Here is a 24,371-nt window from a genome sequence, read left to right on the forward strand (position 1 = left end):
TTGTCTATGGAAATGATCATATAATTTTTACTTTTCATTTTGTTAATATGGTGTATTGCATTGATTGACTTGTGGATGTTGAACCATCTTTTCATCCTTGTAATAAATTCCACTTGATCATAGTGTATGATTATTTTAATGTATTGTTGAATTTAGTTTGCTAATATTTTACTGACAATTTTTGCATCTAGGTTTATAAGGGATATTAACCTATAATATCCATGTCTGGCTTGGGTATCAGGGTAATGCTGGCCTTGTGAAATAAGGTTGGAAGCTTTCCCTCCTTTTCAATTTTCTGGAAGAGTTAGAGAAGGATAGGTACTAAGTCTTCTTTGAATGTTTGGTAGAATTCACCAGTGAAGGTGTCTGGTCCTGGACTTTTGTCTATTTCAAGGTTTCTGGTTATTGATTCAATATCCTTACTAGCAATTAGTCTATTAAGATTTTCTATTTCTCCCTGCCTGATTCAGTCTTGGAAGCTTGTAAATGTCTAGGAACTTATCTCTTCTAGGCTGTCCGATTTGCTGGTATATATCATTCATAATAGTCTCTTATGGTCCTTTGTATTTCTATGGTATGAGTTGTGACTTCTTTTTCATTTCTGACTAATTTGCACAATCTCTTCTTGGTGAATCTAGTTAAAACTTTGTCAATTTTGTTTATCTTTTCAAAGAACCAACTCTTAGTTCCATTGACCTTTTTTGCCTTTTTAGTCTCTATTTCATTTATTTCCACTCTGATCTTTATTATTTTCTTCCTTCTACTAACTCTGGAGTTCATCTGTTCTTTTTCTATTTCCTTTCAGTATAAAGTTAAATTGTTTGAGATTTTCTTGTTTCCTGAGGTAGGCCTGTATCACTATAGACTTCCCTCATAGAAGTGCTTTGGCTGTGTCCCATAGATTTTGGTAGATTGTGTTTTTGTTTTCATTCTAGGTGTTTTTTTTTTTAATTTCTTTGATTTCTTCTATCACTTAGTAATTGTTGAGTAACATGTTGTTTAATCTCTGTGTATTTGTAGTTTTCCTGTTTTCTTCTAATAACTGACTTCAAGTTTCATACCATTGTGGTCAGAAAAGATGCTTGATATGATTTCAATCTTCTAGAATTTACTGAGACTTATTTTGTGGCCTACCATATGATATGTCCTGGAAATATTCCATATATACATGAGAAGAATATAAATTCTGCTGCTTTTGGATGGAATGCTCCGCATATATCTATTAAGTCCACCTGGTCTAATGTGTCATTTAAAGCTGATATTTCCTTAATAATTTTCTGTCTAATCTATCCATTGATGAAGTGGGATGTTAAAATCCCCTACTATTATTGTATTGCTGTCATTTTCTCCCTTTTGGTCCATTAATATTTGCTGTATATATTTTGGTGCTCATATGTTGGGTGCATATATATCAACCAATATTCACCATTTTAGGTGCCAGTGATATAGTAGAAAACAAAATAAATCCTGCCTTTGTATGAAATTATAGAAAAGCTCCTCGTGTGTTTCAAAAATGTTTGTTAGTCTTTTTTGTTAATGCATAGAATTAAGGAAGTTAACAAAATAAATACCAAGACAGGAAAGGTAGATTCCAATGGTGGTATTGATTGTGAAGGCACCAAAAGTCAGGATAAAGAATTCTTGAGTAGTTAGTTCTGTTGAGCGGTTTCTCAACCAGGGAATGTCCTAACCAAAGTGGTGCTTGGAAAGATTAACTGGGTGGTAGAGTCCAGGGCTGGGTAACTGAGGGTGTGGTTTGGAAGTAGGAAGAACAATTAGGCAACTAGTGTATCCTATTGGGAAGGATCCAGCATAAACATCATTTCCTCTGATGTAATCCCTGATTTAATCAGTCAGGGTTAGGTCTCACGGAGGTGTTCTCATAATAATCTGTCTCATCTTTGACAGTACTTATTGCATAGTATTGCAGATGCCTGTTATTAATTCTTATCTTTCCATTAATCATAAAGGAAGAAACTGAGCTTCATTATCTTTGTATTCCCAGTGCCTAGACTAATGTCTGGCATGTAGCAGACAAAATTTGTGGTTTGAGAAAATACTCAAGTGTTATGCATTGAATTGTATCCCCTCAAAATTCATATGCTGAAGTGCAAACACCTAGTACATCAGAATATGATCTTATGTGGAGGAAGAATCTTTACAGAAGGTAAATTAAATGTATCTAGAAAATATTCACACAAAAACCTATATACAAATATCTATAGTGACTTTATTCATAATCACCCCAAACTGTAAACAACCCAAGTTCCTCAATTAATAAATGGATAAACAAACTGTGGTATATCCTTTCAATGAAATGCTACTCAGCAAAAAAAGCAAAGGGACTAGTGATATTTACAACATAGACGAATCTCAAATATGTTTACGCTAAGTGAAGTATGCCAGACTCAAAAAACTATACACTATATGATTCCATTTACAACATTCTGAATAAAGCAAAGCTATAAATACAGACCATATCAGTGGTTACCAGGGTATGGAGTTTGAAAGAAGGGTTGATTACAAAGCACCATACAAAGAAATGTTTTAGGGTGATGGAAATACCTGTATCTTAACTCTGATGGTGGTTACATGATTCTATGAGTCAAAACTCGTAGAACTATCAAGCAAAACACAGTGAATTTACTGAATATAAAAAGAGTTAATTTACTGAATATAAATTTAAAAGATTTTAAAATCCCTCCAAAAGTAAACTGCATATAAGAGAGAAGAAACTTAGGCTGCATCAGACTTTTCTAAAGCAAAATTCAATGGTAAGTGAATTAACACAACATTTTTAAAGAAACAAAGTATAACCCAGGAATATTATACCTAACTAAGATCTTGCTCAAGTACAAAGGCAGCAGAAATAACCTCCTCAAGAATGGAAGAACTCAGGGTATATAACACCCATCAGCTTTCTTGAAAAAACTTTATGATGACAAAATCAAGTCAATATAGAGATGAATCAAAAAATACAGGAATAGAGAAGCCCTTTAAAAAAGACTTGTTGGTGAAGCCCTGACTTTGGCTTTCAGAACATAGCATTCTTCTAACTGGCCTCATCTCTTTCCATCTGTAAGCTCTTAATTGTTTTATTCTGCTGGGTTTCTTCTTCATACTCCCGCACTGGGGGTTTCTCCCTCAATATGTACCAGTAATTTTTTTTGTCTTTGCATCTACTTGCTCCTACTATTATAGTAACAACTCCCAGATCTATACTCTGAACCCCAATCTTGTACCTATGCCAGACTCGACCATTCCAAACTGCCAATAAACACTGTAACTTGGACATTCCACTGCCACACAAAACCTAACTAATCTCAAAAGGAACTTAACTTGCCCAACTCCTTCCACCAACTGGCTTCTTTACCCAACACCGATGTTAGTGGCTTGACTTTTCTTCTGATCCAAAACATTACAATCATCTTTGACTGTGCTTTTTTGCCTCTAACCTGTGAGCTGTTACAAATTCTCTGAGTTTTCTTAGATGAAAACTTTCTCCATCATTCTCACTACTAACAACTAGAACCCTACTGCACACCTATATTACTGCAACTAAGCCTGGAAAACTCCTGCCTACACTCTTATTTCCTTTAAATAATCACCCTAACATATCATTTTTACCTTCTTCTCCCCCAGGATCCCCTATTATAAATTACTTTAGGCCCAAGTTCTTAGCTCCATTATCTGACTCCATTCTCCCCTTTCAACTTTACTTCCCACCACTCTCTTCTACTCTTTGATATTAAAAACCTCTTTTTTTTCCCATTTTTTTCTTTTATCTCCCACCTGTCCCTCCCCATCCCTCCCCACACCCAAAGTCACCAACTGTTTGGTTTTCTTCCTATCACACTTTTTCTACTTACATAAACTGGGGACTTGCAAACTTCAAGCGGTGCTTGTTCACAGACCCAGTTGTAGCACATGAGGATTTATAAGAAGGGGAAGCAGCAGCTCAACTGGACAGGCAGATTGCAGCTGAATAATAAAGATCCCTAAGAGCGAGTGTGTCACATTTGTCTTAGAGCATTAGCTCCCAAATAAAAACACTGACTCAATCACGGTATCACAAGAAAGCACCAACAAGTAAAACAAAATACCATTTCTCTTGTAATCACTATGGATGAGATTTGTATGAACACTTCCTGCCATGGGAACTTTGCCACTGTGTGCCTCAGATGAAAGCAGTTCCTCTGCTTTCATAAATTAGCCAAGAGGTTCAAAAGCAAGGCAGCAACAGGCTGCACTAAGCAAAGCAGACCTTCTCTCGGACAAAGGTCAGAAAGACTTTTCTCCCTTGCCCAAATCAACCCGGCCCAACCTGGAGCAGAGATTGAGGGAGACACAGATTTTGCAATTAAAAATCTTTTTTTTTTTATTTTTATTTTAGACAGAGAGTGTACTTAGGGGAGAGGGGCAGAGGGGCAGAAGAGGGGGGTGAGAGTGAGTGAGCGAGTGAGTGAGTGAGTGAGAGAGAGAATCTTAAGCAGCCTGACGTGAAGCTCAATCCCATGACCATGGGATGATGACCTGAGCTGAATCAAGAGTTGGACACTCAACCTACTGGGCCACCCAGGCACCCCCAAAAGCTATCTTGATTTAAGTTTTAAGGTGGGACTCCTGGAAAGAATACCATTTTAATAATGAGTTAATAGATGCAAGCAAATATGTGAAACAGGTGGTTAAAACTTAAGTAGGAATTCATGAGGCGGCACCTGGGTGGCTCAGTAGGTTAAGTGTCCAACTCTTGATTTTGCTTCAGGTCATGTTTCCATAGTTCATGGAATCAAAACCCACATTGGGTTCTGCACTGACAACACAGCATGGAGCCTGCTTGGGATTCTCTTTCCCCCCACCCCCTTCTCTCTCTCTGCCCCTCTCCTGCTCACTCGTGCTCTCTCAAAATAAAGAAATAAACTTAAAAAAAAAAGTAGGAATTCATGAGTAAGAAACAGAACCACAGATGACAATCAGCTTTCTCATCAAACCTCAGAAGTCTTGGATTATTGCTCAAAAAGTGAAGAGGTATTAACAGATCTTGCGTGGAGGGAGGTTTCTTGAAGAAACAAAGGGAGCTGATCTAACTTAACACAGGCAGCACAACCAGGCAGATATGAAATCAGATGCTGCCTCTATTTCCTGAGGCAAGGGACAGCCAGTTCCTACCCAAGTTACCCAAGGGAATAACAAGAGTGCCCACCCATCCAGGGCTCTGTGTCAAGTATTACTCTAGGTGTTTCATTCATATGATCTAGTTAATCCTCATAGCAACACTATGAAAGACATATCATTATCTTCTATGTCACAGAGAAGTAAACTGAAGCCCAGAGAAGTTAAATAACTTGTTACTTAGCACACAATTATTATGCTGCAGGGCAGCTGTTCAAAATTCAACAGGACTCTAGTCTGTGTTCATCTACTAGAGCATGTAGCCTTCTAGTGTGGAGGGTGGTAAGAGAGGCAAGATGGCAAAAAAGACTTAGCCAATCAACCAACATTTGTTAACCCCAAAGTTGGCCCTATGCTGGAGATTCAAGAGTGGACCAGACAACCACTAAATTGTATACTTTGAATGCGTGGATTGTGTGGTACATGAATTATATCTCATTGAAGCTATTTTTAAAATGTAGACTAGACAGAGTTCTTGCCCTCTTGGAGTTCATATACAAGTACACAGTTATATAACATATGCTTAACAAGAGCAATGAACCTAGAGTGCTTTTAGGAGAGGGCACTTACTCCAGTCTAGAGCTTGAATCATGGACAGAGATGAAGAAAGTCTTCCTGGAGGAAGTCATGTCTGAGCTGATCACTGAAAGGGTAAGTAGGAGCGAGGCTGATGTATCCTGCAGAAATGTAACTTGGGGATTTCTAATAAGAGAAAGTTAACACAATCTAATCAAGCTGAGACTTTTACACCTGAGATGGCTTGTAGTTCTCCTTACTGCTAATCTCCCCAGTCCACCATATGGAAAAGTGTCAAAAAGGATAAAGGTAGACTCAAGGAAAAAAAGTTTAAGTCCCCCACTGTGACAAATCTCCAAATTCAGTAACAAAATCTAGAAGTGTCAACCACCCACCCTCACAGATAGGTTAACACAGAGCTGAAAGTCTTTGCATGAAGAGGTCAGTCCACCGATAGATGAGGAAACAAAGACAGCCTGCCTATTGTTAACAATTAGATTCTACCCTTCATATAAAAGAAACCATTTAAAATTTATGTGGTGAGTAAACTTTAGTAGACTGTGATAGTTCTGTTAAAATTACAGAAGGGGATATGAAACTGAATGCAAACTGAGGAAGAAGTCCCTTTAAAATCTCAAAAACAGGGGCGCCTGGGTGGCTCAGTCGGTTAAGCGTCCGACTTCAGCTCAGGTCATGATCTCACGGTCCGTGAGTTCGAGCCCCGCGTTGGGCTCTGTGCTGACTTCTCAGAGCCTGGAGCCTGTTTCATATTCTGTGTCTCCCTCTCTCTCTGCCCCTCCCCCGTTCATGCTCTGTCTCTCTCTGTCTCAAAAATAAATAAACGTTAAAAAAAATTTTTTTTTTAAAATAAAATCTCAAAAACAAAGTTAGTCACCAGAATTTTCTAGCACTGCACAGAAACGTGTTGTAAATGAAGGTTTTAAAAGACAGAATGATCGATCTCTAGAGAGGAGAACAGGATTAGTCAAGCTCTTTTTGCTTTCATTTTACCAATTTTCTCACCTAGACCTGGATCTGCTAAGCAGAATTACCTACTTGCAATTTTGCTCAGTCTTTGCTTTGTCTACAGATATAACCAATTATAAATGAATGACTGGGGGGATTCTAGTTTATGAATCAGTTTCCTGAGTGTGGCTGGCCTTCCATTAACTCATTTAGGCCCTAAGAATGTATTTCTCCCCTCCAAACACACCAAGTGACTTATGAATCTAGATCTCCAAGGTGGCCAGTTTGAGGGCTGTTCATGGAGACCCCAGACACAGCTTCAAAGAGAAGTGGGCAAAATTATCTGGAAGAATTTACTTTGCCATAGCAATATTTCTTAACAGTAAGTGGAAAGTTCAGAGCCGGAAGCTTTACTTCTCCTAAAACTCCGATCTCGTGAAGAGCACCACAAAGACAACACTGCAGCTAAAAGGAAATGAGAGGACCTGTGTGAAGCGATAGCCTTAGACCCAAAGCACATACAGAATTTTAAGCGGTGGCCTTTAAATATATGCTACTGGGGCAGACAACTGGATGGCTCAGTTGGTTAAGTGCCCGACTTCATCTCCGTTGAATCAGGTCTTGATCTAACAGTTTGAGTTCAAGCTCTGCATAAGGCTCGCTGCTGACTGAGCACACCCCACTTCATATCCTCTGTCCCCTTCTCTCTCAGCCCCTCCCCCCACTCTCAAAAATAAATAAACATTAAAATATTTTTTAAAAATAAATATATGCCGGCAAGCTAATGTAATGAACTAAAATTAAGAGAACTTTTATATAATACAATAACCAGCCTATATGACTTCTCCTAAAAGAACGTGATTTCTAATTGGATTAAAGCATTCTAACATGTTTCCCCTCTAAATAACCCACAGAAAATACTTGTCATTCTTTAAATGCTTTGTTCACTCCCCACTATACGAGAACATAAAACTATGAAAAATACTAGCAAGATAAAGAACATGTATCTAGAATCATAGAGCTGGGAAAGAATTTAAGAATTATCTAAATCTACTCTTTAAATTCAGAAAACTATATAGGCAAATGAGTATTGTATTTTTCCATTAGCATTCTTCAGACTGAAGTCAGAAAAACCTTGGAAAAATCATGTTTTTGCCTAAACTTTGCACTGAAAAACAGGACCTAAAAATGCAGAAAGCCTTCAGGTTTGCTAAAGCAGAGATGGAATAGGAGAGTTATGTCCTAGCCCAGAAGTTACAGTAGTTTTTATCTCAGATCAATGGAGTGAAGAGGTATCTCGAGCAGATCTGAGGCATGTCCTGGAATACTGTGTAATAATACCAATCGCAAGGTGAGAACCTGTCTGAGCTCTGCCAACCTTATCTAAGACCTGAGGTCTGGGGCGATTTTTAATCTTTCTGAATCTCTATTTCCTATTTACTAAATGAGGACAATATAGTCCGTCTAAAAGGTTTTGTAAGTAATGGGGTGCCTGGGTAGCTCAGTCGGTTGAGCGTCTGACTTTGGCTCAAGTCATGATCTCACAGTTCGTGGGTTCAAGCCCCGCGTTGGGCTCAGTGCTGACAGCTCGGAGCCTGGAGCCTGCTTTAGATTCTGTGTTTCTCTATCTCAGAAATAAATTTTTTAAAAAAATTTAAAAATAATAAAGAATAAAAGGTTTTGTAAGTATTAATCAATGGCATGGTTAACCTTAGGCACTACATTGGGTAAAGGCTTTACCTTTACAGACTGGGAACAGTAAACTAAGATGCAAACCTGAAGGTTATTTACCTGTACCCTAGTACAACCCACAACACCACAAACACAATTCCAGACACCATAATAGGATTTTGAAAGAGGGCTGGCCCCAGCTGTCTCAACACGTAGCTCTTAGGAAAATATACAGTGACATTTCAGCTTCTCTGCAAGTTGTGACACTTTAATGTTTCAAAACCTAACCAGTACACTTAGGAATTTAGCACATGATTGGTACATATGAATTTTAAATTACTGGACAAAATATAGATTATTCAATAAATAATGTTAGAGCAAACAGGTAACCAAGCGGAAAAGAAAGTGGAATTCATATCTAATCTTATAATCATATATAATCTTATACCAAAATAAATTTCAGAATCATTAACAATTTAAATATAAAAAATAAAACCATAAAAATACCTGCTGGTTGGGGGATCTGAATAAAGAGAATACACAGAATCTCTCTGTACTAACGTTATAGGTTCCTGTGCATCTATAATTATTTCAAAATAAAAAGTTAAAAAAAATACTTGCAGAAACCTGAGCTAATTACTTTGTAATACTGAAATAAAGAAGGCCTTTACCATGATGACACAAAGCACAGAAGACAAAGATGTTAAGATTAATTAAACATGCTCACCTACAATTAACTGTTTATGCACGTCAAAAGCCTAAGCATACAAAATCAAAAGAAAAATCAAAGAAAAAATATGTACACCTTATATCCTATTTCATATCCCAAAATACATGCATCTTATAAGCTGATTTCCTTAATATATGCACTGCCAATAAATTAATAAAAAAGCCAACAATCCAATAGAGAAATGGATAAAAGATATGAACAGTTTATAGAAAATGAAATAGAAATAGCTTTAAAATACATACAAAAAAAGATGACCAACCTTACTCAGTCATGGGACAAATGCACATTTAAGCTAGAGAAACAGAAATATCACTTTTTACTGATAAGATTGGTAAGGACCATAAAGTTCAACGACATATTTTTTAGCCAAGGTGTACAAAAACAGTAGTTACTTGCATACATTGATGGAGGGAATGGGAACTGGTACAATCTCTGTCATTACACAATAACTGCTGCAAAGCATAAGTTCTGTATGTATGCATCTGTGTGAAAAGCGCATGTATAAGATTTTTTACAAGAATCTTTTAATAGCAAAAGAAGTAGAAACTATCCAAATGTCCACCAACATGAGACTTGTAACAAGCTGGTTTCATACCAGGGAATAATATACAGTTATAAAAAAAGAATTAAGTACCTTAACCTATCTGTCATGAAATAGTTACCAGAATATATAATTAATGCCAAGTACAAGATAAACATTTCTTTATTATATGCATAGAATATTTCTGGAAAAATCGGTAAGAAACTGATAACACTGGTTACTTATTTGAATAAAGTTAAAAATTAAAATACTAATAATATATATTTATTGTTTCCTAAATTTAATGGCCACACATAGAAGGGAATACACTAAGCAGTAATGATCACAAGTATACACATTTGCTGAGTCCTTGGTACAAGCCTGAAGCTACATCATACTAAAAAGAGATTATTCACTAAATAGGGACAGTAACATCATCAATACAAGCCAAAGTCATTGGTAGCTCACTTTCTTCCTCATGTCCCAAATTAGTATAGACCCTTGAAATAAAGCACATGCTCAAATGTTTACGAATGAAAGAATGAATGAATAAATGAATGAATGAAAGGATGAATGGATGGGATAGATAAGATAGATAGATAAGTGGTTAGAATAAAAAAAATAGAAGCTGTAGGCTGTGATCTACCTCTGCTCCTATTTCCTTCTGTCATTAGGCAAGTCTTACTCTCCTCGTGCTTCCCTGTACAAATAAGAGGTGTCAGAATGCATCAGTATTTAAGAACCATGATCAAGATCCCTACATGATTTGCTGGATAATTACTTATGTGGTCAGCAAAACAATGCTCACCCCCAACCCCATAAAAACTTCATGGCTTAATCCTTGGAATGTGTGACTGTGTTACATTGCAAAGGGACTCTACAGATAGAATTAAGGTCACAGACCTTAAAGTAGGAAGATTATCCTGGATTATCCAGGTAGGCCCAATGTAATTACAGGAGCCCTTACAACTAGAGAACTGTCTCTGGCTGCAAGAAGAGAAAGTCAAGAGACATGGCAGAAGAGGAAGGTAAAGAGATTCGAAACATGAGAATTCAATGCACCATTGCTGGCTCTGAGATGTAGAGGCCCATGTTCGAGGACTGGAGAGATGCCCCTAAGGGCATCCTCTAGCTGACAGCCAGCAAGGACATAGGGACTTCAGTCCTACAACCACAAAGAACTGCATTCTGCCAGCAACCTGAATGAGTCTGGAAATAGATTCATTCTAGAACCTTCTGATAAAAGTCCAGATGGCCAGCACCTTGTAAAACACAAAGTAGAGCAATCAACCTTGCCAACCGGGACATCTGACCAAAAGAATAAATAAACAACATGAGTTTTAATTTGTGTTATTTTAATCCACTAAGTGTGTGATTTGTTATGGCAGCAATAGGATACTAATACACTACCTTTCTTTTCAGTTTAAGAATGGTTTGTTGAGCCTCTTCTACATGTTAGGCCCTGTGCCACGTGTTTAGGATAGAAAAGTGGGTACAGGTTCTCAAAGAGCTCACAAATACAGAAACCCACTGACCTACACAATGATAGAGGTTAGCACAACACACTACAGGAATACAGAGAGCAGGCCTCTAACTGGCCTCAGTTTACTTACCACTTCTGTAATCCCTTCACCATCCAAAAAGCCCTTCCCCAATGAATTATACTATCAACCTCATAACAAGTCAGAAATTGCAAGCCATCCCAAACTCCACTGACCCCTCAAGATCTGTGATATATACCACCCTAATAATATTTCCCATAAAAGTCCTGCCTCTTTTCCTCACCCCAACTACTTCCTTCAACCCCTGATTGCACCTTCCTGATACTTATCATATCTTACCTGGATCACTTACCTCCCAACTAACTCTCCTGATTCAGTAGCCAACCATTTCCCACCATCCACATGAGCCAACCCTCTAAGGATTAAATTGATCATACTGTGTGCCAGCTCAAAAATCCTTCGAGATGCGTTGCAAGTATCAGTCTAACTCCTTGGTTATCCTTAGCAACCTTTTTAAGCCCTGCTACAGCAAAAAGTCTCTCCTTGGCTTCCAATCCCAGGGCCTAGGAAGGATCTGCTATGAAGATCCTTCGAAAGTATTTGCTGAAGTAACCAAATTAACCCCTGACTCCAGTCTCATCTCTTACCTTATAGCAGCCTCTTTGCACTATGTGCCTACTACCCTAGACTTGCCAGAACCAGGCTGCTCCAGCTGCCCTCTCTCTATGCCCCAATTTTTCCTCATGGCTAAAAAGCCATGTTCATCTAGCTGGTAAGCAGATCTCATTTTTTAAGATTTTGCCCTCCTCTAATAGGATCTCTCCTCCCTTATAGCTCAACCATTCAAGGAAAGTGTCTAGTCTGCTCTGTACCCCTGTTGTAAGCTGTCCCCTCTTCCACCATGACATCTACAGCAACCCTCAAGAGCAATGCTACTCAAAGGTAGCCTGTGGACTGGTGCTAATGAACAAATGGTGTATTACCTGTCTGAATCAAGCTAAGTTCAGAAATCAAGTATAAGCATTTAAAATTTTTTATGGCAATTGGACACTGCTGTGACATGCAAGTATGTGACACTGGTTAAACAAGATGTAGACCAGTTTGGGTGTTGTTGAGTTTGTGCAGTGAGTCACATGTGGTACAGATTGCATTTTAATCACATGCAACAAGACCACTTATTGGTTCATGAGAGAGTGAAAAAAACAAAAAACCCAATTGGTCCACCACCACAGACAGTATGAAAAGCACTGCTCTAATGCACTCAGGCATGTTCTCATCTCTCACCTTCTGATATGCTATTGGCTGCCTAAAAATGCAGATGTCTGATAAACATCAGTGAATAAATAAAGACATGAATGATAAGAAGACCTCCTGAAAGACATGATACCTAAGTTGCTTTTAGTATGGGGAGGAATTGAGCACTTTGAGGTACCAGAATGGGAAAATGCACTGAGAAAGAAGTGCTGATGAGGAATAGTGAGAAAAGATGTTGCATAGGCAAAAGAAAACTTTCAAAGGTGAAAGATTATGCAGAAGCATAATTATGTAAGGGAACTCAACCAGGCAGTTCTGCCAATGTCTTACCACCCTGGTCCCCTAAAGCTTATCCCAAAAGCAACCCCTTACTGCAGTGTCCTAGCCTCACCTATAGGCAGAGGGAGCCCCTGATGGGTTTCAAACCAGTATAGTGGCCTAGCTGTATAAATGATGAATGTAAGGGGGTGAGCATAAGTGTAGGGACACCAACTAGGATTTAATTACAATCATCCCGATGAGAAATGCTTAAAGGCTTCAACAAGGGTAAAGATAGTTGGGTGATGTGCAGTGTCGTAGACATGAAGTCAAGAAATATTTATGAGGCAACACAGGAAGGGTTAAGTGATTAACTACACAGGATTAAGGGACAAGGTAACATGACTAAAGTTTCTGGTTTGGTTTGAGTGACAAACGTCTATGGTTGCAACACCAGATGAGATTAGGAGCACAGAAAGAGGAACAGGTTTAAAGGGCAAAGGATTGGTAAATTTCAATGTGACAAACCTATGGAATATTCAGGTAGAGATGCCCAAAACGCATTTGGGAGAAATTTCAAGGTGGAAGATACAGATTCTGAAAGCTTTCACATCTAGACGGTGATTAAAACCACAGTAATGGATGAATGAAGAAAAACAGTGGTGTAAAGACAAACCAGTGGAGAATACCATCCTTTATAAGTGGTAGGCTGAGGGAAGGAATCTTACGAGGAAGAAGACATCACAAGAAATTAGTACACGCAGAATCACAGAAAGAAATGTGGAGAAAATTCTGAAGAAGAAACGGTGACAAATAGCCATATGCATAGAGAAGTCCAGTGTGACAGAGCTGAATAGTCTCCACCAACTTAAGTCAAACTGGAAGCCCCTGTGACTTTACGATAAAGCTGACTGATGACGCAGAAACCAAAATACGAAAGCTGGTGAGTAACAGACGACACTGGATAGGCCACTCTCAAGAGGCCTGTTTGAAAAAAAAAAAAAAAAAAAGAGACAAGAAGATATAAAATCCAGCTGTATCATTTTGGTAAAACCTTAAGTATGTTTAGAGTGAGAGGAAGAAACAACAGAGAGAAACAAGGAAGAACAACCAATGAAGGTCTGGAGGAGAAATGGAGAGAATGGAGACAGATATGAGATGGTGCTCTTCCTCTAATGGAGCAGGGTGCCACCTCATTCTCCAAGAAGGGAAAAGAAAAAGGAGGGCAAGATGTTGAGGAGTTTAATAAGACAGAAGAAAGTCTTTCTCAGGGCCTGCGTCTGGATTAGGGCCATACCTATGAGTTCCAATAATACCTTATTGCCTCACCATAGCATTTACCATGTACTGAAACTGCCTAATTTATCTATACGCAGCACTAAACTGTAAACTCCAGGAAGGTATGGGCTGTATTTGTCCTGTTCACCACTCTATACTCAATGTCTAGCATAATGCCTGGCACAAACTAGGACCTAATTAAATGTTAACTTGACTAAATGGGGCCAAAAAATTAAAAGAGATTCAGCAACAAAAGCTTCAATTTTTCTAGCAAAGTAGGAGGTGAGGCCAAGAATTTAGAAAATAGGGTTTGGTGGAATAGTTTTGGAGAGTATGGGAAGATCAGGATACCTTTTGAGAGGAATGGAAAAATGAAAATCCTTCAAGGGCAAATTTCAAGCAGCTCTTCTCAATCGTAGTTGCACAATAGAATCACCTGAACATTAAGAAATACTGATAATTGGTGGGGCATCTGGGTGGCTCAGTCAGTTAATAATCTGACTTCGCCTCCAGTCATGAACTCACAGTTCTACGTCGGACTCTGTGCTGACAGCTCAGAGCCTCGAGTCTACTTTGGATTCTGTGTCTCCCTCTCTCTCTCTGCCCCTCCCCTGCTCGTGGTCTGTCTGTCTCTGTCTCTCAAAAATAAATAAACATTAAAAAAGAAAAAGAAAAAGAAATACTGATGTTTGAGTTCCACTCCAAAATTTCCAATTTCATAAGCCTTGGCAGCCAAGGCATTGGCTTTTTTTAAAGTTCCCAAAGGATTCTGTTATGCAGTCAAGGTTGAGAGTCACTGAGTGGAAGGATTAAATAATGTTGGTCTGAGTGAAGCTGAGACTGGAAATCATGAATTGGCAGAGTCACCATTTCACCCAATTTTCTGCAATACTGTTCAGCTACCTGAGTATATGTGCGGAGGACCACTGGAGATTTAATTTGAAGTTGGTGCTTTGCCAGATACAAATGAAAGTGAAACAAGTATATTGCTGACAAACTGAGGAAAAACTAAGGTCCTTCTGAGTGTGAAGAGAGGGCGGTGTAAAAGACCTGAAGAGGAAATTAACAGAAGACAATGGAGGAGGGGAAGGAAAAAAAGGGAGGGAGGCAAACCATAACAGACTCCTAAAAACTGAGAATAAACTGAAGGCTGATGGGGGGTGGGAGGGAGGGGAGGGTGGGTGATGGGTGTTGAGGAGGGCACCTGTTGGGCTGAGCACTGGGTGTTGTATGGAAACCAACTTGACAGTAAATTTCATATTGAAAAAATAAAAAGAGCTGAAGAGAGTGACAATGCAGTTGGAAGACGGGATAGTAATTTCTTCTCACCACGTGTTCATGTGATACGGCTCAGAGAATGGTGATGAAAACAGGTGGTAACAGTGTTGAAGAGGTTATCACAGTTGGGTCAGACAAGGAACTTTGACATACTCACACACTGGCGTCAAAAAGGATTTTGCAGCTTCCCAGAGCAAGAGTAGGTGTGGGGATAGAAAAGTAGACTAATCAGATGCCAAAGTCCACAATGCATTGTAGAACTGAAGAGGAAAACTATGAACAAAGCGCCTTAGCAAAGGCAGAGAGCACAAAGCCTGAGAGGGAGACATTCAGAAAAGGAGAGTTTTGTTTTATCATGGAAGTGGAAAAGTAACAGTTTCATTCAAACGTGGCAAGGAGAAGACAGGGGAATTCTGGCCAGTCCACCTTAGACATGTACCTTTCAATATGATAGAAAGCCTCCATTTCTCTCACCTCTACATCAAACCCGTCGGCAGATCCTGACAATTCTATGTTCTAAATATATTCTAGAATCCAACCACTTTTCACTCCAGTAGTGGCCCAAACCACTGTCATTCTTATCTGATTTACTGCAATAGCCTCCTAACTGATCTTCCTGATTTCACCTTTGTCCTCGGTCAATGTATTCTTCACACCGGAGAAAAAAACAAAATAAAAAATACCCAACTCATATCACTTCTCTGCCTAAAACATGGCAATGTCTTTCTACCTCATGCCAGTAAAAGTCCAAATTCTTACAACAGGCTATAAGGCCCTCCATAATCTGGGCCCTACCTACCTCTCTAACTTTTCCTCCTTCCCACTTCTCTTAGCTTTAGCCACATTGGGTGTGGCTCCTTAGCATTCCTTGCACACATCAAGAATGCTCTTGCCTCAAAGCATTTGAAACCGTTATCCCCACCACCCGGAATTCTCTCTCTCTCTCTCTCTCTCTAATGTTTTTTTAACGTTTATTTTTATTTTTGAGAGAGAGAGAGCGTAAGCAGGGGAGGTACAGAGAGGGAGAGGGAGAGAGGATCCAAAGCAGTCTGTGTGCTAAAAGCAGGGAGCCCGATGCGGGGATCCAACTCACAAATCATGAGATGGTGACCTGAACCAAAGTTGGACGCTCAACCGCCTGAGCCACCCAGGTGTCCCTGGAATTCTCTTCCTGAAGATAATCTGCCATGGCTGTGGCTTCACTTCCTTCAGCTCTCTGCTAAAATGTCACCTTCAGCACCGCACTAACACATCTAAACTATCTTTATTGCTTTATTTTTCTCCACAGCACTTTTTTAACATTATTTTTATATATTCCACCAATATTCTTTATTTATTTGCTTTCTGTATCATTCCCCACACCCTCCATAACACCCTAGAATATAAGTTCTTCAAAGGCAGGGATCTTTATCCATTTTGTGCATTGCTGCCTCTCTAGCACCAAAACAGTACCTGAGATGTGGCAGACACTCAAATATTGTTCAGTGGATGAATGGATGAACCTTCTCATAAGTAGTGTACAGAAAGGGGTGGGAGGAAAGAGCCACATTCAGTCATGTTTGGAAAGTGATGGGACTGAGGATAGAAAAGCATTTGTGAACACGATGGAACACAGTTTAAAAGATAAAAGACAGAGATGAAAGTGTGGTTGACAGTAGGAAACAATAGAAAGGCTGTAATACCCAGTAAGGGGTTTCTCTTTTAAGCAGTAAGCAATAATTACAAGAAAGAGAGGAAGAGTGGGAATCAACTGGTCTCAAATACCTTGCCTTTGAGACAAACCAGAATTTGCAATAACAGATTCAGCCCGGGTGGGAAGAGAAATATGACAGGAGCGCCAAAAGTGGAGGGAGATGGTATCCAGAGGTGGGTGGGTAGGTCATGTGGATTGATGAATCCTAGAGAACACAATAATCATACTAGTCTTTTCCATTATATATTTGAACACAGGGAAAGTATTATAAAATATATAATAATACACATCCATAAAATATACAGATAGGCCCATAAGAGGAAGAAAAATAAGTGGCCCTCAAAGAAAATTGTGGATAAGAAAAGTAACTAATAGTAAGATTAAATTAATTCATCCTCACTTTCTATTTATAGGTACAATTCATTTATGCAGCCTTACCCACTGGAATGAGTGTTCCACAGAAGTATATATTTTATATAACAGAAAGGCTAACCCCTAGGTGCAACCACTTTAAAAAGTACTTGTGGAAAAAAAAAAAAAAGTAAAACATTTTTTGAAAGATTTCAATCATCTTATATACTGAACTTTCCTGAATATAATTCAAGGATATTACTGAGAGCAGGGGTATCACAACAGTACCCTCTGTGACTACTGGGGCTGAAGGTATGACCTTTGCCTACAGTAAAAAGTTCCAAATTTCCAGGCATTTCAAATACCTGCATCTGCTTTTAATAGATTTCCTGTCCCCTCCCTTGTTAGCCATCACATTTGGCTTGTCACCAGCATTCCCATTGCTATAAGATCCTACTTATTCTAATTTACTGTCCCTAATCTGCTATGGGAGGGGAAATAAAATAACCAATAATGTTGGACTATGTAAAATAATGCGAAAAAGAATATGATTAAACACCAGAGGCTCTCTCTAAAGATCAAACATAAGTTTACTCAATGGACTTCAGGACACTGTTTTCTCTGCTCAGGTATGATTGCTCTGCTTTCTTACTGGTTTCAATAGCATTTTAGGATCAAAACTTCCTGATAAATGCCTTCTGGGTTAGCATACTGTTCCTGTATTTACGTGACCTTCTTCATTCAATTCTAAGAAAATGATTATTATTAAGGTCTCAGTCTTGTTTAACAAATTAAAAACTAACACAGATTTAGGACAGGATTTGTATTTATCCTGGGTCTGCAAAAGATTATTTCCAATTGAAAATGAAATCTATAATTTGGTTATTTTAATCGAATAAAAGATTTTCCCAAGGAAAATGAAGTTACATTTCTAGGCTAGTAGACATATTGATTTAATGCAAAATATATGTAAAATATATTTGTAGTAAAGAATAGTGTTGCTAAATACCATTACTTAATGTTTAAGTTAAATAATTTTGATATGAAAGATTCTGGAAGCAACAACTTACACGAACATTTCCCCCCACTATTTATCTGGATAGAAAAATATAGCTTAGTTCAATCTTGTCTTGGTGTGGGCCTCTCTATTTACGGCCTTTCGAACAATAGCTCAGCATCAGCAAACAGAAATTACAGACAATACAAGATTAAAACAATGACTTTCCTATAATAGTGGTCTTGGTGAATATTTACAAACATATTTCTAGGTAAACAAAGAAAGACTTTTCTTTCTAATTAGTTATACACAAGATACTTAAATAATTTCCATGGAGTCTTCTTCTGGTGGGGGAGGAGAGAGGCAAGGGAGAAATTCTAGTTCTTCCGGCTTTATCTACCATTATGAGTTTTAACCACTTGATCTTTGAAATATTTCACAAGTACAAATTGTAACTGCCCCTTCATAAAGTAATTACCTAGAAGAAGCCACCTTGGTTAAAAGCCTCAAAGTAAATGAGCATGTAGTTTGATCACCTCACCTGCAATGATTACCAATGAAGAGAAATAAAGAAATGTCCAGAATCTCAAACAAAGCATTTCCCAACCCAGTTTCTCCAAGACAAGTTTTGGCACCACAATCCACCCATGCTTCCAGGCTTCAAACCTTGTCCTCTATCTTTCGCTCATCCAGACCTTCTTCTCCTCTTTTCCTTCATTCCTCTGCCCTTCTCAGTCCTTTCCATTCATACAGGCACATGCCCATCTAGGCTCTGTCCTGCTTGACGGGCCAACTTCTTCTATTTCACATCTGACAGTGTCACAAGCCAGCGACCTGAACTGCCCAGCTCAAAGCACTGTGACCAGGTCTTTTCTCTTTTCAGAACCCTCCAGTAATTTATAATGTCGTGTTGAACCAAGCTGTAATTCGTACTTATGGACTTAACTGGACTTCATTTACCCTTTACTCTCCCCTCATACTCTTGATTCCTGATCAACTACTCTTAGTCAAGACGATTTTCTTGCTGTTCCCTGAATTCTCTGACACACCTTCGCAATAACTGAAACAGGAATAAATTATTCAGAGACACTCAAGATTTTGCCTTTTCTTTAAAAGTTTTGCACCTTTAAGAGGATAACAATTGTTTATTTTATTACAATGGTGTGATAATTGTACTGTAGTCATTGTTAAGTTCTTATCTTTTGAAGATAAACTGAAATATTCACAAATGAAGTAAGATTAGCCATGAGCCTGGGTGATGTGTACATCCAGTTCATTATATTGTTCTCTCCTTTTATAAATGAGGTTTTTTTTAAAGGAAGAAATAAAATTTCCATATTGCAAATGCTTGTAAAGGTTTTTATTAAAAGTATGCTAGATGATTCTTGTTCTTCATCTAAACAGTTCTCAACTTTTTTCCTCAAGAAAAATTTCAACCACATTTTAAAAATGGCCTTTAAGAAGCCGCAAAGCAATTTATTAAAATGTTCACAAGAATAATTTCTGCTTGGTGGTATTACAGGTGATGGGTTTTCTGTTACAAGTTTTTGTTTCATTTCCCAACTTCTAAAATCTGCATACGCTTTTTCATAGTCAGAAAATAATCTGATTTTTCTGATTATATGAAAGTATTATTTTTCACATCGGGCATTGAAAATCTGTCTATATCATAAATCTCTATAGTCTATGTTTACCATGAAAAATATGAATCAAAAACATGAACATGAAACTCCAGTTATCTACAAAATATCCTGTAGTTTGACAGTACGATGGCAAGGCAACATTTTTATGGCCACTTGGGAAGTGCATCCTAAAGAAGATAATTCTGGAATGATAGACTGGTAAGATTATGGACTCATTTTTTGGCAAGACCATCTTATTGACTCCTACAACTGAGTGCTCATAATGGACACTCTAAGAGCAAACGGTCCAGAGGAACTGGGCATTTCTGGGAATGTGATATACAATATTGTACACAATTTTCATTTTAAGCTTGGCTTGGGTAGGGTTCTTGCCTGGATACTGATACATAGCTGTATTTTTGTTTTGTTTTCTCCTCTTGCTGGTGTTGGTTTTTGCTTTTGTTTTTTAGGTGAAGATGGAGATAGAAGAGAGGGAAAGTTTCTCTTTATCCTTGAATGAGAGAAAACAGTTTATGTGGTTTTGACTTTTTTGCCCCCGACATCATTCTCTCCTCTTCCATCCGCACATCACTTTATTTGGTGCAGAACTAGTTGCCCATTCTCTATGTGAGACCTAGCTGAGAGGCTCTCAAAGACCTTGCTCACAGTTCTATAACTCAGACTGAGAGTCAGTATCAGAAACTACAAGGTCACTGGAGGAAGGGCTCATGTCTCCATTCTTTACTCAATAAATATTTGAGCACCTACTATGTGCCAAGCACACTTCTCCACACCAAAGATACACCAAGATCTCTATTCTCATGCAGTTAGCTTGTATGGGAAAACACACAAGTAAACAAAGACAGACACAAACATAAATAAGACAAATAGTGACAAAAGTTCTGAAGAAAACGAAACAAAACAGAGTGATATGACAGGGTTACCGAGGACAGAGGGCTGTTAACAGTACAAGGGTAGTTAGAAAGATCTAGAACACCTGAGTAGATATGAAGGGAAAGTGGTCCTGGAGGGGACAACAAAGGCAAAGGTCTAGAGGCAGGAACAAACTTAGTTTAGGTCAGAGGAACAGAAAGCAGAGCACAAGGAGGAGAGAGATGCTGGATGCCTTGGGGAAGTGGATACATAAGGTCTTGAGGCCTAAATTAAAGAGTAGGGGTTTTATTCTAGGTCCATCTAGGGAAACCATCAGAGGCTTATTTGTTGTTGCAGTAAACTATTTCTTTTCCTTTTTTAAAATTATGGTAAAATACACATAACAGAAGCTTTACCATCCTAGCCTTTTTTAGGCATATTGCTCAGCAGTATTTAGTACATTCCTATTGTTCTGCAACCACAGCCACCAACTACCTCTAGAATTCCACATCTTGCAAAACTGAAAACTCTCATCAGAGGCTTTTAAGCAAAGCAGTGACATGATCTGACTTATGTTTTTAAAAATTAACTTGGTTGCCTGGTAAAAAATTGATTGTAGTGAGACAGTAGGATCAGGAGTTTATTGAAGTAGATAGATTGAGGATACATTTTGTGCACATAGCTGACACAATTGCTGCTAATTTGGATGTGGGCATAAGATAAAGACAGAAATGAGGAAAGGAGATGACTTCTAGATTTTTACATCTCCAGCGTCTAGCCCAAGCAAATAGGTAACATTCAATTCATAAATAAACAGAAGCCTTTTTTTCCTAGAGAACTAGGACAAGAGAAATGAAAACTACCATACATGCAGGAGATGATACCTTTTTTCGGTCTGTACTAATTGCATCCTTGTAACACGGATAAAGTCTACACAGTTGGTTCATGCCAACATTATATGTTTAATTCCAACATTAACATAAAAGGCTAATACTTTTCCACGCACACAGTTAAATTTTAACAAGCATTTTACATGTATTACTTCATGTCTTTCCTAAATCAGTAGCTTTTATCCTGTGAGACTACAGTGCTATGGGCCATGTTCCTGAAGATTACATATGCACAAACAAGTTTGATGTTTGGGAGAGTTATGGACCTTCTGAATTCCATCCATGGACCAGCAGGCTAAGATGCCCTGCTCTACCTTGTGTGAGTTGCTATTGTCTATCACTATGAGAATCTAGACCTTATTAGTCCAGCCCTCAAGACTTTGAAGAAATACTTTCGAACAGTTTACCTTCATTAACATCCATAATAAATGAGTTATCAAGAGCCAGTACTAATGTAAAAAATATCTTTGCATCTTTAGCAAAACTGTTATTGCAAGTATTATAAATGGAGTTATTCAAGATCCTCTTTATAACACCAATGTGATAAATGCCTTCTACAATTCATTTCTGGGAAAAATATTACCTTACAACATTTTTGTTTTATTGTTTCAAAAAAACTAAACCATTAGAGTCGTGGAAACATTTTCTTATTTTTTCAATATGAGCTCCCGGCTAACAGTTAAAATTTAGTGTTCTGTTTATCACAACCACATTACCTACATTTTCCCCTTGTAGGCTTGGGTCTTCAGGTACTTATTGTGAAAACTTCAAATCTTTTTTGGAAAAAAGTGGAATGTAAATTATACATTATCTCATGCAAACTTTGCAACTGTCCTATTTCCTAAGCATATTATCTGCTCTCTTCCATGCTATTTTTCTAAACACGAGAAAATAGACTCGAAGGCCAAATACAGCAAGTGGCAGGATGTATAGTTAGATTATCTGTATTACAGATCCAGGTTTACCACTTGCCACCCAAGTGACCTTGGCAAAAATCACTAGAATTTCTCAGAGCCTCAGATTTCCGGTTTCTAAAATTCAGTTAAAAGCCCACATCACACAGGGTTGCAATAAGGACTGAGATGATGCATGCGAAAAGTTTTTCATGACATATAAGAGCAAAGAGGCAGGAGGAGGAGGAACAGCAGCTGCTGTAGTCCATGCTTGCCTGTTAATAAGAAGATGACTAACAACAGCCCTTCCTCTGTCTGCTGATGAAAGGCCAAAGGTTGGGACTCGGCAGATTTTTCAGGGGGTGCCCAGCAAAGCAATGGGCACAACTCATTCCACCCCTACCCAGCCCCACAGATGCCTACTTCCCTGAGACTGTCAGGCAGCCACCTAAAGGGCGTGGACTTGGGCTAAGGAAAGAGAATGAGGCCAGGAAGGGATTGTTAGATAAGACAACAGGGCTTGGCCAGGAAGGTTTAGTCATCTTTGCTAAGATAATGTATTTTTCTTCTTTTACATTTTCAGTCATAGTTCAGGGTCAGGTTTTAACATACACAGGCCTCAGGACAACATTATATTGTTTGAGTTTCAGGTTTCCCTCATGTAACACAGGGGAAACATAATACTGGCACTGTTCATATTCTACAGTAAAGTGTAGGGAATAATCAGTGTTGTTACTTGCAGACAAAGATGGGGTGGGGCAATTTAAGAACTTCAAAATTCAGTAGTAAAGGCAGCCTGCTTTCTGGGGAAATAAAGAGTGTAGACTCAGCTGATTGGCTCAAAAGGTTAGATGTCATGAGGATTGTCTTTGTATTAGGATAAACTATATGCAATTGCCAATCAGAGTTAGGGCTAACAAAGAAAAATAATTACTAAGCTATAAAAGCACCTGGACTCTGATCAGGAGAAGGTGTTTCCACTTCCAGGATGATAAATCAGCTAGTGGCCTTGGCGAAACAACTTGGCTTCAATGGGCCCCAGTTTCCTCATCTATCAAAGAGGAAGCCTAAATGATCTCTAAGGTCCTTTCCAGGTTAAAACACTTCAACATGTCATTAAGAAATTATCTCCATGCTCATGTGCCAATAAAGGTTCCACCTCCTCCCCATAGGTGCCAAGACAACTCTGAGGTGTATCCTGCCCTGAGGGAAGCCCAGCTGCCCACAGTGGCAGGAGCAGCATCTTGACCAACAGATCCTATCCTAGCTACCTCCTCCCCCTCTCTCTGTTGATCATGTCTAGAATCACCCCTCCAATAAAGGGCTTACCAAAACCACAAAACAACAAGACCCCTATATTTGAAATTCAGATGAAAAGTACTACCTTATGAAGTGGTAAGAGCAGAGGCATATGAGTGAGTGCTAGAGTTCAGACTAAACTGGATTGGATTCCCAGTTCTGTTACTAACCACATGACTCTGGACACATTGCATAACTCTGATATGGCATGAGTCTCCTCGTCTAGAAAATGAGAACAAAATGACCTTCCTGGCAGGGCTGCTGTGCAGATTACATGAGATAAGGCATATAGAAAATGTTTTACAATGCCTGGCATATACCAAATAGTCAATAAATGCCATACTTTTATTTTTCTGCATTTAAGTTTGGTCTTTTTTCACTAACTTGTAATACTTCAGAAGAAAATAATTACTATACTGCCATAACTGGTATTTGAATCTAGAATAAGTTACACCTCACCTAATCCAACTTTCAGATTAGCAGCACTACGAAATTTATTAACAAACTAGCTAATCCTATACTATGGTTTTTTTCTTTTTTTCCAGTTTTTGCTTTCAATTTCTATGGCAGTCACTTAATGGAGGTGGAAATCAGCTCTAGGTTCTATA

General features: G+C 38.5%; 1 protein-coding gene across 2 annotated transcripts in view; it reads right to left on the bottom strand.

Moving 5' to 3' along the window:
- ELOVL7 (ELOVL fatty acid elongase 7) overlaps positions 1-24,371 on the bottom strand; it is a 74,443-nt gene that overhangs the window by 43,016 nt on the left and 7,056 nt on the right. The window contains exon 1 of one of the 2 annotated variants that reach the window (XM_011282970.3): positions 3,870-4,017. The exons of the other annotated variant lie outside the window; for it this stretch is intronic. The gene's annotated coding sequence lies outside the window, so the exon portion shown is untranslated. Of the gene's footprint in view, positions 1-3,869; positions 4,018-24,371 lie in introns of those variants that run through there. 2 annotated transcript variants of the gene reach the window in all.

This window comes from Felis catus, chromosome A1 (genome assembly GCF_018350175.1).
Source record: "Felis catus isolate Fca126 chromosome A1, F.catus_Fca126_mat1.0, whole genome shotgun sequence".
Taxonomy (NCBI): domain Eukaryota; kingdom Metazoa; phylum Chordata; class Mammalia; order Carnivora; family Felidae; genus Felis; species Felis catus.